Genomic DNA, 16,948 nt, shown 5'->3' on the forward strand with positions numbered 1-16,948 from the left:
TTGGGAAAAAGAATATCTTCAAATAAAAACTACACAGATGCATTCTGTGAAACTTATTTCTGATCTGTAAATTCAGTTAACAGAGATAAAACATATTTTTGATTGAGCAGTTATGAAACACTCTTTTTGTAGAAAATGCAAGTGGAGATTCGGAGCGCTAAGAGGGTAATAGTGGAAAAAGGAATGTCTTCAAATATAAACTACACAGAATCATTCGGTGAAACTTCTTTCTGATCTGTGCATTCAGCTAACAGAGTTAAACCATACTTTTGATTGAGCAGATCTGAACACTCTTTCTGTAGAAAATGCAACTGGACATTTGGAGCGCTAAGAGCGTAGTAGTGGAAAAAGGAATATATTCAAATATAAACTACACAGAAGCATTCTGTGAAACTTCTTTCTGATCTGAGCATTCAGCTTACAGAGTTAAACCATACTTTTGATTCAGCAATTTTGAAACACTCTGTCTGTAGAAAATGCAACTGGACATTCGTAGCGCTAAGTTGGTAATAGTGGAAAAAAGAATATGTTAAATATAAACTACACAGAAGCATTCTGTGAAACTTCTTGCTGTTCTGTGCATTCAACTAACAGAGTTGAACCTTACTTTTGATTGAGCCGTTCTGAAACACTCTTTCTGTAGAAACTGCAATTGGACATTCTGAGCGCTAAGAGGCCTATATTGGGAAAAATAATGTCTACAAATAAAAACTACACAGAAGAATTGTGTGAAACTTCTTTCTGTTCTGTTTGTTCAACTAAAAGAGTTGAACCTTAGTTTTGATTGAGCCGTTCTGAAACACTCTTTCTGTAGAAAATGCAAGTGGAGATTCGGAGCGCTAAGAGGGAAATAGTGGAAAAGGGAATGTCTCCAAATATAAACTACACAGAATCATTCTGTGAAACTTCTTTCTGATCTGTGCATTCAGCTAACAGAGTTAAACCATACTTTTGATTCAGCAGATCTGAACACTCTTTCGGTAGAAAATGCAACTGGACATTTGTAGCGCTAAGAGAGTAGTAGTGGAAAAAGGAATATATTCAAATATAAACTACACAGATGCATTCTGTGAAACTTCTTTCTGATCTGAGCATTCAGCTAACAGAGTTAAACCATACTTATGATTGAGCAGTTTTGAAACACTCTGTCTGTAGAAAATGCAACTGGACATTCGTAGCGCTAAGTGGGTAATAGTGGAGAAAAGAATAAGTTCAAATATAAACTACACAGAAGCATTGTATGAAACTTCTTTCTGTTCTGTGCATTCAACTAACAGAGTTGAACCTTACTTTTGATTGAGCCTTTCTGAAACACTCTTTCTGTAGAAACTGCAATTGGACATTCTGAGCGCTAAGAGGCCTCTTTTGGGAAAAATAATATCTTCAAATAAAAACTACACAGAAGCATTGTGTGAAACATATTTCTGATATGTTCATTAAGCTAACAGAGTTAAACCATACCTTTGATTGCGCAGTTCTGAACACTCTTTCTGTAGAAAATGCAAGTGGACATTCGGAGCGCTAAGAGGGTAATAGTGGAAAAAGGAATATATTCAAATATAAACTACACAGTAGCATTCTGTGAAAACACTTACTGTTCTGTGCATTCAGCTAACAGAGTTGAACCTTACTTTTGATTGAGCCGTTCTGAAACACTCTTTCTGTAGAAACTGCAATTGGACATGCTAAGCGCTAAGAGGCCTACATTGGGAAAAAGAATATCTTCAAATAAAAACTACACAGATGCATTCTGTGAAACTTATTTCTGATCTGTAAATTCAGTTAACAGAGATAAAACATATTTTTGATTGAGCAGTTATGAAACACTCTTTTTGTAGAAAATGCAAGTGGAGATTCGGAGCGCTAAGAGGGTAATAGTGGAAAAAGGAATGTCTTCAAATATAAACTACACAGAATCATTCGGTGAAACTTCTTTCTGATCTGTGCATTCAGCTAACAGAGTTAAAACATACTTTTGATTGAGCAGATCTGAACACTCTTTCTGTAGCAAATGCAACTGGACATTTGGAGCGCTAAGAGCGTAGTAGTGGAAAAAGGAATATATTCAAATATAAACTACACAGAAGCATTCTGTGAAACTTCTTTCTGATCTGAGCATTCAGCTAACAGAGTTAAACCATACTTTTGATTGAGCAGATTTGAAACCCTCTGTCTGTAGAAAATGCAACTGGACATTCGTAGCGCTAAGTGGGTAATAGTGGAAAAAAGAATATGTTCAAATATAAACTACACAGAAGCATTCTGTGAAACTTCTTTCTGTTCTGTGCATTCAACTAACAGAGTTGAACCTTACTTTTGATTGAGCCGTTCTGAAACACTCTTTCTGTAGAAACTGCAAGTGGACATTCTGAGCGCTAAGAGGCCTATATTGGGAAAAAGAATGTCTACAAATAAAAACTACACAGAAGAATTGTGTGAAACTTCTTTCTGTTCTGTTTGTTCAACTAAAAGAGTTGAACCTTAGTTTTGATTGAGCCGTTCTGAAACACTCTTTCTGTAGAAAATGCAAGTGGAGATTCGGAGCGCTAAGAGGGTAATAGTGGAAAAAGGAATGTCTCCAAATATAAACTACACAGAAATATTCTGTGAAACTTCTTTCTGATCTGTGCATTCAGCTAACAGAGTTAAACCATACTTTTGATTCAGCAGATTTGAACACTCTTTCTGTAGAAAATGCAACTGGACATTTGGAGCGCTAAGAGAGTAGTAGTGGAAAAAGGAATATATTCAAATATAAACTACACAGAAGCATTCTGTGAAACTTCTTTCTGATCTGAGCATTCAGCTAACAGAGTTAAACCATAATTTTGATTGAGCAGTTTTGAAACACTCTGTCTGTAGAAAATGCAACTGGACATTCGTAGCGCTAAGTGGGTAATAGTGGAGAAAAGAATATGTTCAAATATAAACTACACAGAAGCATTGTATGAAACTTCTTTTTGTTCTGTGCATTCAACTAACAGAGTTGAACCTTACTTTTGATTGAGCCTTTCTGAAACACTCTTTCTGTAGAAACTGCAATTGGACATTCTGAGCGCTAAGAGGCCTCTATTGGGAAAAATAATATCTTCAAATAAAAACTACACAGAAGCATAGTGTGAAACTTATTTCTGATATGTTCATTAAGCTAACAGAGTTAAACCATACTTTTGATTGCGCAGTTCTGAACACTCTTTCTGTAGAAAATGCAAGTCGACATTCGGAGCGCTAAGAGGGTAATAGTGGAAAAAGGAATATATACAAATATAAACTACACAGTAGCATTCTGTGAAAACTCTTACTGTTCTGTGCATTCAGCTAACAGAGTTGAACCTCACTTTTGATTGAGCCGTTCTGAAACACTCTTTCTGTAGAAACTGCAATTGGACATGCTAAGCGCTAAGAGGCCTACATTGGGAAAAAGAATATCTTCAAATAAAAACTACACAGATGCATTCTGTGAAACTTATTTCTGATCTGTAAATTCAGTTAACAGAGATAAAACATATTTTTGATTGAGCAGTTATGAAACACTCTTTTTGTAGAAAATGCAAGTGGAGATTCGGAGCGCTAAGAGGGTAATAGTGGAAAAAGGAATGTCTTCAAATATAAACTACACAGAATCATTCGGTGAAACTTCTTTCTGATCTGTGCATTCAGCTAACAGAGTTAAACCATACTTTTGATTGAGCAGATCTGAACACTCTTTCTGTAGAATATGCAACTGGACATTAGGAGCGCTAAGAGCGTAGTAGTGGAAAAAGGAATATATTCAAATATAAACTACACAGAAGCATTCTGTGAAACTTCTTTCTGATCTGAGCATTCAGCTAACAGAGTTAAACCATACTTTTGATTGAGCAATTTTGAAACACTCTGTCTGTAGAAAATGCAACTGGACATTCGTAGCGCTAAGTTGGTAATAGTGGAAAAAAGAATATGTTAAATATAAACTACACAGAAGCATTCTGTGAAACTTCTTGCTGTTCTCTGCATTCAACTAACATAGTTGAACCTTACTTTTGATTGAGCCGTTCTGAAACACTCTTTCTGTAGAAACTGCAATTGGACATTCTGAGCGCTAAGAGGCCTATATTGGGAAAAAGAATGTCTACAAATAAAAACTACACAGAAGAATTGTGTGAAACTTCTTTCTGTTCTGTTTGTTCAACTAAAAGAGTTGAACCTTAGTTTTGATTGAGCCGTTCTGAAACACTCTTTCTGTAGAAAATGCAAGTGGAGATTCGGAGGGCTAAGAGGGAAATAGTGGAAAAAGGAATGTCTCCAAATATAAACTACACAGAATCATTCTGTGAAACTTCTTTCTGATCTGTGCATTCAGCTAACAGAGTTAAACCATACTTTTGATTCAGCAGATCTGAACACTCTTTCTGTAGAAAATGCAACTGGACATTTTGAGCGCTAAGAGAGTAGTAGTGGAAAAAGGAATATATTCAAATATAAACTACACAGAAGCATTCTGTGAAACTTCTTTCTGATCTGAGCATTCAGCTAACAGAGTTAAACCATACTTTTGATTGAGCAGTTTTGAAACACTCTGTCTGTAGAAAATGCAACTGGACATTCGTAGCGCTAAGTGGGTAATAGTGGAAAAAAGAATATGTTCAAATATAAACTACACAGAAGCATTGTATGAAACTTCTTTCTGTTCTGTGCATTCAACTAACAGAGTTGAACCTTACTTTTGATAGAGCCTTTCTTAAACACTCTTTCTGTAGAAACTGCAATTGGACATTCTGAGCGCTAAGAGGCCTCTATTGGGAAAAATAATATCTTCAAATAAAAACTACACAGAAGCATTGTGTGAAACTTATTTCTGATATGTTCATTAAGCTAAAAGAGTTAAACCATACTTTTGATTGCGCAGTTCTGAACACTCTTTCTGTAGAAAATGCAAGTGGACATTCGGAGCGCTAAGAGGGTAATAGTGGAAAAAGGAATATATTCAAATATAAACTACACAGTAGCATTCTGTGAAAACTCTTACTGTTCTGTGCATTCAGCTAACAGAGTTGAACCTTACTTTTGATTGAGCCGTTCTGAAACAGTCTTTCTGTAGAAACTGCAATTGGACATGCTAAGCGCTAAGAGGCCTACATTGGGAAAAAGAATATCTTCAAATAAAAACTACACAGATGCATTCTGTGAAACTTATTTCTGATCTGTAAATTCAGTTAACAGAGATAAAACATATTTTTGATTGAGCAGTTATGAAACACTCTTTTTGTAGAAAATGCAAGTGGAGATTCGGAGCGCTAAGAGGGTAATAGTGGAAAAAGGAATGTCTTCAAATATAAACTACACAGAATCATTCGGTGAAACTTCTTTCTGATCTGTGCATTCAGCTAACAGAGTTAAACCATACTTTTGATTGAGCAGATCTGAACACTCTTTCTGTAGAAAATGCAACTGGACATTTGGAGCGCTAAGAGCGTAGTAGTGGAAAAAGGAATATATTCAAATATAAACTACACAGAAGCATTCTGTGAAACTTCTTTCTGATCTGAGCATTCAGCTAACAGAGTTAAACCATACTTTTGATTCAGCAATTTTGAAACACTCTGTCTGTAGAAAATGCAACTGGACATTCGTAGCGCTAAGTTGGTAATAGTGGAAAAAAGATTATGTTAAATATAAACTACACAGAAGCATTCTGTGAAACTTCTTGCTGTTCTGTGCATTCAACTAACAGAGTTGAACCTTACTTTTGATTGAGCCGTTCTGAAACACTCTTTCTGTAGAAACTGCAATTGGACTTTCTGAGCGCTAAGAGTCCTATATTGGGAAAAATAATGTCTACAAATAAAAACTACACAGAAGAATTGTGTGAAACTTCTTTCTGTTCTGTTTGTTCAACTAAAAGATTTGAACCTTAGTTTTGATTGAGCCGTTCTGAAACACTCTTTCTGTAGAAAATGCAAGTGGAGATTCGGAGCGCTAAGAGGGAAATAGTGGAAAAGGGAATGTCTCCAAATATAAACTACACAGAATCATTCTGTGAAACTTCTTTCTGATCTGTGCATTCAGCTAACAGAGTTAAACCATACTTTTGATTCAGCAGATCTGAACACTCTTTCGGTAGAAAATGCAACTGGACATTTGGAGCGCTAAGAGAGTAGTAGTGGAAAAAGGAATATATTCAAATATAAACTACACAGAAGCATTCTGTGAAACTTCTTTCTGATCTGAGCATTCAGCTAACAGAGTTAAACCATACTTTTGATTGAGCAGTTTTGAAACACTCTGTCTGTAGAAAATGCAACTGGACATTCGTAGCGCTAAGTGGGTAATAGTGGAGAAAAGAATAAGTTCAAATATAAACTACACAGAAGCATTGTATGAAACTTCTTTCTGTTCTGTGCATTCAACTAACAGAGTTGAACCTTACTTTTGATTGAGCCTTTCTGAAACACTCTTTCTGTAGAAACTGCAATTGGACATTCTGAGCGCTAAGAGGCCTCTATTGGGAAAAATAATATCTTCAAATAAAAACTACACAGAAGCATTGTGTGAAACATATTTCTGATATGTTCATTAAGCTAACAGAGTTAAACCATACCTTTGATTGCGCAGTTCTGAACACTCTTTCTGTAGAAAATGCAAGTGGACATTCGGAGCGCTAAGAGGGTAATAGTGGAAAAAGGAATATATTCAAATATAAACTACACAGTAGCATTCTGTGAAAACTCTTACTGTTCTGTGCATTCAGCTAACAGAGTTGAACCTTACTTTTGATTGAGCCGTTCTGAAACACTCTTTCTGTAGAAACTGCAATTGGACATGCTAAGCGCTAAGAGGCCTACATTGGGAAAAAGAATATCTTCAAATAAAAACTACACAGATGCATTCTGTGAAACTTATTTCTGATCTGTAAATTCAGTTAACAGAGATAAAACATATTTTTGATTGAGCAGTTATGAAACACTCTTTTTGTAGAAAATGCAAGTGGAGATTCGGAGCGCTAAGAGGGTAATAGTGGAAAAAGGAATGTCTTCAAATATAAACTACACAGAATCATTCGGTGAAACTTCTTTCTGATCTGTGCATTCAGCTAACAGAGTTAAACCATACTTTTGATTGAGCAGATCTGAACACTCTTTCTGTAGAAAATGCAACTGGACATTTGGAGCGCTAAGAGCGTAGTAGTGGAAAAAGGAATATATTCAAATATAAACTACACAGAAGCATTCTGTGAAACTTCTTTCTGATCTGAGCATTCAGCTTACAGAGTTAAACCATACTTTTGATTCAGCAATTTTGAAACACTCTGTCTGTAGAAAATGCAACTGGACATTCGTAGCGCTAAGTTGGTAATAGTGGAAAAAAGAATATGTTAAATATAAACTACACAGAAGCATTCTGTGAAACTTCTTGCTGTTCTGTGCATTCAACTAACAGAGTTGAACCTTACTTTTGATTGAGCCGTTCTGAAACACTCTTTCTGTAGAAACTGCAATTGGACTTTCTGAGCGCTAAGAGGCCTATATTGGGAAAAATAATGTCTACAAATAAAAACTACACAGAAGAATTGTGTGAAACTTCTTTCTGTTCTGTTTGTTCAACTAAAAGAGTTGAACCTTAGTTTTGATTGAGCCGTTCTGAAACACTCTTTCTGTAGAAAATGCAAGTGGAGATTCGGAGCGCTAAGAGGGAAATAGTGGAAAAGGGAATGTCTCCAAATATAAACTACACAGAATCATTCTGTGAAACTTCTTTCTGATCTGTGCATTCAGCTAACAGAGTTAAACCATACTTTTGATTCAGCAGATCTGAACACTCTTTCGGTAGAAAATGCAACTGGACATTTGTAGCGCTAAGAGAGTAGTAGTGGAAAAAGGAATATATTCAAATATAAACTACACAGAAGCATTCTGTGAAACTTCTTTCTGATCTGAGCATTCAGCTAACAGAGTTAAACCATACTTATGATTGAGCAGTTTTGAAACACTCTGTCTGTAGAAAATGCAACTGGACATTCGTAGCGCTAAGTGGGTAATAGTGGAGAAAAGAGTAAGTTCAAATATAAACTACACAGAAGCATTGTATGAAACTTCTTTCTGTTCTGTGCATTCAACTAACAGAGTTGAACCTTACATTTGATTGAGCCTTTCTGAAACACTCTTTCTGTAGAAACTGCAATTGGACATTCTGAGCGCTAAGAGGCCTCTATTGGGAAAAATAATATCTTCAAATAAAAACTACACAGAAGCATAGTGTGAAACTTATTTCTGATATGTTCATTAAGCTAACAGAGTTAAACCATACTTTTGATTGCGCAGTTCTGAACACTCTTTCTGTAGAAAATGCAAGTCGACATTCGGAGCGCTAAGAGGGTAATAGTGGAAAAAGGAATATATACAAATATAAACTACACAGTAGCATTCTGTGAAAACTCTTACTGTTCTGTGCATTCAGCTAACAGAGTTGAACCTCACTTTTGATTGAGCCGTTCTGAAACACTCTTTCTGTAGAAACTGCAATTGGACATGCTAAGCGCTAAGAGGCCTACATTGGGAAAAAGAATATCTTCAAATAAAAACTACACAGATGCATTCTGTGAAACTTATTTCTGATCTGTAAATTCAGTTAACAGAGATAAAACATATTTTCGATTGAGCAGTTATGAAACACTCTTTTTGTAGAAAATGCAAGTGGAGATTCGGAGCGCTAAGAGGGTAATAGTGGAAAAAGGAATGTCTTCAAATATAAACTACACAGAATCATTCGGTGAAACTTCTTTCTGATCTGTGCATTCAGCTAACAGAGTTAAACCATACTTTTGATTGAGCAGATCTGAACACTCTTTCTGTAGAATATGCAACTGGACATTAGGAGCGCTAAGAGCGTAGTAGTGGAAAAAGGAATATATTCAAATATAAACAACACAGAAGCATTCTGTGAAACTTCTTTCTGATCTGAGCATTCAGCTAACAGAGTTAAACCATACTTTTGATTGAGCAATTTTGAAACACTCTGTCTGTAGAAAATGCAACTGGACATTCGTAGCGCTAAGTTGGTAATAGTGGAAAAAAGAATATGTTAAATATAAACTACAGAGAAGCATTCTGTGAAACTTCTTGCTGTTCTGTGCATTCAACTAACAGAGTTGAACCTTACTTTTGATTGAGCCGTTCTGAAACACTCTTTCTGTAGAAACTGCAATTGGACTTTCTGAGCGCTAAGAGGCCTATATTGGGAAAAATAATGTCTACAAATAAAAACTACACAGAAGAATTGTGTGAAACTTCTTTCTGTTCTGTTTGTTCAACTAAAAGAGTTGAACCTTAGTTTTGATTGAGCCGTTCTGAAACACTCTTTCTGTAGAAAATGCAAGTGGAGATTCGGAGCGCTAAGAGGGAAATAGTGGAAAAGGGAATGTCTCCAAATATAAACTACACAGAATCATTCTGTGAAACTTCTTTCTGATCTGTGCATTCAGCTAACAGAGTTAAACCATACTTTTGATTCAGCAGATCTGAACACTCTTTCGGTAGAAAATGCAACTGGACATTTGTAGCGCTAAGAGAGTAGTAGTGGAAAAAGGAATATATTCAAATATAAACTACACAGAAGCATTCTGTGAAACTTCTTTCTGATCTGAGCATTCAGCTAACAGAGTTAAACCATACTTTTGATTGAGCAGTTTTGAAACACTCTGTCTGTAGAAAATGCAACTGGACATTCGTAGCGCTAAGTGGGTAATAGTGGAGAAAAGAATAAGTTCAAATATAAACTACACAGAAGCATTGTATGAAACTTCTTTCTGTTCTGTGCATTCAACTAACAGAGTTGAACCTTACTTTTGATTGAGCCTTTCTGAAACACTCTTTCTGTAGAAACTGCAATTGGACATTCTGAGCGCTAAGAGGCCTCTATTGGGAAAAATAATATCTTCAAATAAAAACTACACAGAAGCATTGTGTGAAACATATTTCTGATATGTTCATTAAGCTAACAGAGTTAAACCATAGCTTTGATTGCGCAGTTCTGAACACTCTTTCTGTAGAAAATGCAAGTGGACATTCGGAGCGCTAAGAGGGTAATAGTGGAAAAAGGAATATATTCAAATATAAACTACACAGTAGCATTCTGTGAAAACTCTTACTGTTCTGTGCATTCAGCTAACAGAGTTGAACCTTACTTTTGATTGAGCCGTTCTGAAACACTCTTTCTGTAGAAACTGCAATTGGACATGCTAAGCGCTAAGAGGCCTACATTGGGAAAAAGAATATCTTCAAATAAAAACTACACAGATGCATTCTGTGAAACTTATTTCTGATCTGTAAATTCAGTTAACAGAGATAAAACATATTTTTGATTGAGCAGTTATGAAACACTCTTTTTGTAGAAAATGCAAGTGGAGATTCGGAGCGCTAAGGGGGTAATAGTGGAAAAAGGAATGTCTTCAAATATAAACTACACAGAATCATTCGGTGAAACTTCTTTCTGATCTGTGCATTCAGCTAACAGAGTTAAAACATACTTTTGATTGAGCAGATCTGAACACTCTTTCTGTAGCAAATGCAACTGGACATTTGGAGCGCTAAGAGCGTAGTAGTGGAAAAAGGAATATATTCAAATATAAACTACACAGAAGCATTCTGTGAAACTTCTTTCTGATCTGAGCATTCAGCTAACAGAGTTAAACCATACTTTTGATTGAGCAGATTTGAAACACTCTGTCTGTAGAAAATGCAACTGGACATTCGTAGCGCTAAGTGGGTAATAGTGGAAAAAAGAATATGTTCAAATATAAACTACACAGAAGCATTCTGTGAAACTTCTTTCTGTTCTGTGCATTCAACTAACAGAGTTGAACCTTACTTTTGATTGAGCCGTTCTGAAACACTCTTTCTGTAGAAACTGCAAGTGGACATTCTGAGCGCTAATAGGCCTATATTGGGAAAAAGAATGTCTACAAATAAAAACTACACAGAAGAATTGTGTGAAACTTCTTTCTGTTCTGTTTGTTCAACTAAAAGAGTTGAACCTTAGTTTTGATTGAGCCGTTCTGAAACACTATTTCTGTAGAAAATGCAAGTGGAGATTCGGAGCGCTAAGAGGGTAATAGTGGAAAAAGGAATGTCTCCAAATATAAACTACACAGAAACATTCTGTGAAACTTCTTTCTGATCTGTGCATTCAGCTAACAGAGTTAAACCATACTTTTGATTCAGCAGATCTGAACACTCTTTCTGTAGAAAATGCAACTGGACATTTGGAGCGCTAAGAGAGTAGTAGTGGAAAAAGGAATATATTCAAATATAAACTACACAGAAGCATTCTGTGAAACTTCTTTCTGATCTGAGCATTCAGCTAACAGAGTTAAACCATAATTTTGATTGAGCAGTTTTGAAACACTCTGTCTGTAGAAAATGCAACTGGACATTCGTAGCGCTAAGTGGGTAATAGTGGAGAAAAGAATATGTTCAAATATAAACTACACAGAAGCATTGTATGAAACTTCTTTCTGTTCTGTGCATTCAACTAACAGAGTTGAACCTTACTTTTGATTGAGCCTTTCTGAAACACTCTTTCTGTAGAAACTGCAATTGGACATTCTGAGCGCTAAGAGGCCTCTATTGGGAAAAATAATATCTTCAAATAAAAACTACACAGAAGCATAGTGTGAAACTTATTTCTGATATGTTCATTAAGCTAACAGAGTTAAACCATACTTTTGATTGCGCAGTTCTGAACACTCTTTCTGTAGAAAATGCAAGTCGACATTCGGAGCGCTAAGAGGGTAATAGTGGAAAAAGGAATATATACAAATATAAACTACACAGTAGCATTCTGTGAAAACTCTTACTGTTCTGTGCATTCAGCTAACAGAGTTGAACCTCACTTTTGATTGAGCCGTTCTGAAACACTCTTTCTGTAGAAACTGCAATTGGACATGCTAAGCGCTAAGAGGCCTACATTGGGAAAAAGAATATCTTCAAATAAAAACTACACAGATGCATTCTGTGAAACTTATTTCTGATCTGTAAATTCAGTTAACAGAGATAAAACATATTTTTGATTGAGCAGTTATGAAACACTCTTTTTGTAGAAAATGCAAGTGGAGATTCGGAGCGCTAAGAGGGTAATAGTGGAAAAAGGAATGTCTTCAAATATAAACTACACAGAATCATTCGGTGAAACTTCTTTCTGATCTGTGCATTCAGCTAACAGAGTTAAACCATACTTTTGATTGAGCAGATCTGAACACTCTTTCTGTAGAATATGCAACTGGACATTAGGAGCGCTAAGAGCGTAGTAGTGGAAAAAGGAATATATTCAAATATAAACAACACAGAAGCATTCTGTGAAACTTCTTTCTGATCTGAGCATTCAGCTAACAGAGTTAAACCATACTTTTGATTGAGCAATTTTGAAACACTCTGTCTGTAGAAAATGCAACTGGACATTCGTAGCGCTAAGTTGGTAATAGTGGAAAAAAGAATATGTTAAATATAAACTACACAGAAGCATTCTGTGAAACTTCTTGCTGTTCTCTGCATTCAACTAACAGAGTTGAACCTTACTTTTGATTGAGCCGTTCTGAAACACTCTTTCTGTAGAAACTGCAATTGGACATTCTGAGCGCTAAGAGGCCTATATTGGGAAAAAGAATGTCTACAAATAAAAACTACACAGAAGAATTGTGTGAAACTTCTTTCTGTTCTGTTTGTTCAACTAAAAGAGTTGAACCTTAGTTTTGATTGAGCCGTTCTGAAACACTCTTTCTGTAGAAAATGCAAGTGGAGATTCGGAGGGCTAAGAGGGAAATAGTGGAAAAAGGAATGTCTCCAAATATAAACTACACAGAATCATTCTGTGAAACTTCTTTCTGATCTGTGCATTCAGCTAACAGAGTTAAACCATACTTTTGATTCAGCAGATCTGAACACTCTTTCTGTAGAAAATGCAACTGGACATTTGGAGCGCTAAGAGAGTAGTAGTGGAAAAAGGAATATATTCAAATATAAACTACACAGAAGCATTCTGTGAAACTTCTTTCTGATCTGAGCATTCAGCTAACAGAGTTAAACCATACTTTTGATTGAGCAGTTTTGAAACACTCTGTCTGTAGAAAATGCAACTGGACATTCGTAGCGCTAAGTGGGTAATAGTGGAAAAAAGAATATGTTCAAATATAAACTACACAGAAGCATTGTATGAAACTTCTTTCTGTTCTGTGCATTCAACTAACAGAGTTGAACCTTACTTTTGATTGAGCCTTTCTGAAACACTCTTTCTGTAGAAACTGCAATTGGACATTCTGAGCGCTAAGAGGCCTCTATTGGGAAAAATAATATCTTCAAATAAAAACTACACAGAAGCATTGTGTGAAACTTATTTCTGATATGTTCATTAAGCTAACAGAGTTAAACCATACTTTTGATTGCGCAGTTCTGAACACTCTTTCTGTAGAAAATGCAAGTGGACATTCGGAGCGCTAAGAGGGTAATAGTGGAAAAAGGAATATATTCAAATATAAACTACACAGTAGCATTCTGTGAAAACTCTTACTGTTCTGTGCATTCAGCTAACAGAGTTGAACCTTACTTTTGATTGAGCCGTTCTGAAACAGTCTTTCTGTAGAAACTGCAATTGGACATGCTAAGCGCTAAGAGGCCTACATTGGGAAAAAGAATATCTTCAAATAAAAACTACACAGATGCATTCTGTGAAACTTATTTCTGATCTGTAAATTCAGTTAACAGAGATAAAACATATTTTTGATTGAGCAGTTATGAAACACTCTTTTTGTAGAAAATGCAAGTGGAGATTCGGAGCGCTAAGAGGGTAATAGTGGAAAAAGGAATGTCTTCAAATATAAACTACACAGAATCATTCGGTGAAACTTCTTTCTGATCTGTGCATTCAGCTAACAGAGTTAAACCATACTTTTGATTGAGCAGATCTGAACACTCTTTCTGTAGAAAATGCAACTGGACATTTGGAGCGCTAAGAGCGTAGTAGTGGAAAAAGGAATATATTCAAATATAAACTACACAGAAGCATTCTGTGAAACTTCTTTCTGATCTGAGCATTCAGCTAACAGAGTTAAACCATACTTTTGATTGAGCAATTTTGAAACACTCTGTCTGTAGAAAATGCAACTGGACATTCGTAGCGCTAAGTTGGTACTAGTGGAAAAAAGAATATGTTAAATATAAACTACACAGAAGCATTCTGTGAAACTTCTTGCTGTTCTGTGCATTCAACTAACAGAGTTGAACCTTACTTTTGATTGAGCCGTTCTGAAACACTCTTTCTGTAGAAACTGCAATTGGACTTTCTGAGCGCTAAGAGGCCTATATTGGGAAAAAGAATGTCTACAAATAAAAACTACACAGAAGAATTGTGTGAAACTTCTTTCTGTTCTGTTTGTTCAACTAAAAGAGTTGAACCTTAGTTTTGATTGAGCCGTTCTGAAACACTCTTTCTGTAGAAAATGCAAGTGGAGATTCGGAGCGCTAAGAGGGAAATAGTGGAAAAGGGAATGTCTCCAAATATAAACTACACAGAATCATTCTGTGAAACTTCTTTCTGATCTGTGCATTCAGCTAACAGAGTTAAACCATACTTTTGATTCAGCAGTTCTGAACACTCTTTCGGTAGAAAATGCAACTGGACATTTGTAGCGCTAAGATAGTAGTAGTGGAAAAAGGAATATATTCAAATATAAACTACACAGAAGCATTCTGTGAAACTTCTTTCTGATCTGAGCATTCAGCTAACAGAGTTAAACCATACTTTTGATTGAGCAGTTTTGAAACACTCTGTCTGTAGAAAATGCAACTGGACATTCGTAGCGCTAAGTGGGTAATAGTGGAGAAAAGAATAAGTTCAACTATAAACTACACAGAAGCATTGTATGAAACTTCTTTCTGTTCTGTGCATTCAACTAACAGAGTTGAACCTTACTTTTGATTGAGCCTTTCTGAAACACTCTTTCTGTAGAAACTGCAATTGGACATTCTGAGCGCTAAGAGGCCTCTATTGGGAAAAATAATATCTTCAAATAAAAACTACACAGAAGCATTGTGTGAAACATATTTCTGATATGTTCATTAAGCTAACAGAGTTAAACCATACCTTTGATTGCGCAGTTCTGAACACTCTTTCTGTAGAAAATGCAAGTGGACATTCGGAGCGCTAAGAGGGTAATAGTGGAAAAAGGAATATATTCAAATATAAACTACACAGTAGCATTCTGTGAAAACTCTTACTGTTCTGTGCATTCAGCTAACAGAGTTGAACCTTACTTTTGATTGAGCCGTTCTGAAACACTCTTTCTGTAGAAACTGCAATTGGACATGCTATGCGCTAAGAGGCCTATATTGGGAAAAAGAATATCTTCAAATAAAAACTACACAGATGCATTCTGTGAAACTTATTTCTGATCTGTAAATTCAGATAACAGAGATAAAACATATTTTTGATTGAGCAGTTATGAAACACTCTTTTTGTAGAAAATGCAAGTGGAGATTCGGAGCGCTAAGAGGTTAATAGTGGAAAAAGGAATGTCTTCAAATATAAACTACACAGAATCATTCGGTGAAACTTCTTTCTGATCTGTGCATTCAGCTAACAGAGTTAAAACATACTTTTGATTGAGCAGATCTGAACACTCTTTCTGTAGCAAATGCAACTGGACATTTGGAGCGCTAAGAGCGTAGTAGTGGAAAAAGGAATATATTCAAATATAAACTACACAGAAGCATTCTGTGAAACTTCTTTCTGATCTGAGCATTCAGCTAACAGAGTTAAACCATACTTTTGATTGAGCAGATTTGAAACACTCTGTCTGTAGAACATGCAACTGGACATTCGTAGCGCTAAGTGGGTAATAGTGGAAAAAAGAATATGTTCAAATATAAGCTACACAGAAGCATTCTGTGAAACTACTTTCTGTTCTGTGCATTCAACTAACAGAGTTGAACCTTACTTTTGATTGAGCCGTTCTGAAACACTCTTTCTGTAGAAACTGCAATTGGACATTCTGAGCGCTAAGAGGCCTATATTGGGAAAAAGAATGTCTAAAAATAAAAACTACACAGAAGAATTGTGTGAAACTTCTTTCTGTTCTGTTTGTTCAACTAAAAGAATTGAACCTTAGTTTTGATTGAGCCGTTCTGAAACACTATTTCTGTAGAAAATGCAAGTGGAGATTCGGAGCGCTAAGAGGGTAATAGTGGAAAAAGGAATGTCTCCAAATATAAACTACACAGAAACATTCTGTGAAACTTCTTTCTGATCTGTGCATTCAGCTAACAGAGTTAAACCATACTTTTGATTTAGCAGATCTGAACACTCTTTCTGTAGAAAATGCAACTGGACATTTGGAGCGCTAAGAGAGTAGTAGTGGAAAAAGGAATATATTCAAATATAAATTACACAGAAGCATTCTGTGAAACTTCTTTCTGATCTGAGCATTCAGCTAACAGAGTTAAACCATACTTTTGATTGAGCAGTTTTGAAACACTCTGTCTGTAGAAAATGCAACTGGACATTCGTAGCGCTAACTGGGTAATAGTGGAGAAAAGAATATTTTCAAATATAAACTACAGAGAAGCATTGTATGAAACTTCTTTCTGTTCTGTGCATTCAACTAACAGAGTTGAACCTTACTTTTGATTGAGCCTTTCTGAAACACTCTTTCTGTAGAAATTGCAATTGGACATTCTGAGCGCTAAGAGGCCTCTATTGGGAAAAATAATATCTTCAAATAAAAACTACACAGAAGCATTGTGTGAAACTTATTTCTGATATGTTCATTAAGCTAACAGAGTTAAACCATACTTTTGATTGCGCAGTTCTGAACACTCTTTCTGTAGAAAATGCAAGTGGACATTCGGAGCGCTAAGAGGGTAATAGTGGAAAAAGGAATATATACAAATATAAACTACACAGTAGCATTCTGTGAAAACTC

Source organism: Symphalangus syndactylus, chromosome 8 (assembly GCF_028878055.3).
Source record: "Symphalangus syndactylus isolate Jambi chromosome 8, NHGRI_mSymSyn1-v2.1_pri, whole genome shotgun sequence".
Taxonomy (NCBI): domain Eukaryota; kingdom Metazoa; phylum Chordata; class Mammalia; order Primates; family Hylobatidae; genus Symphalangus; species Symphalangus syndactylus.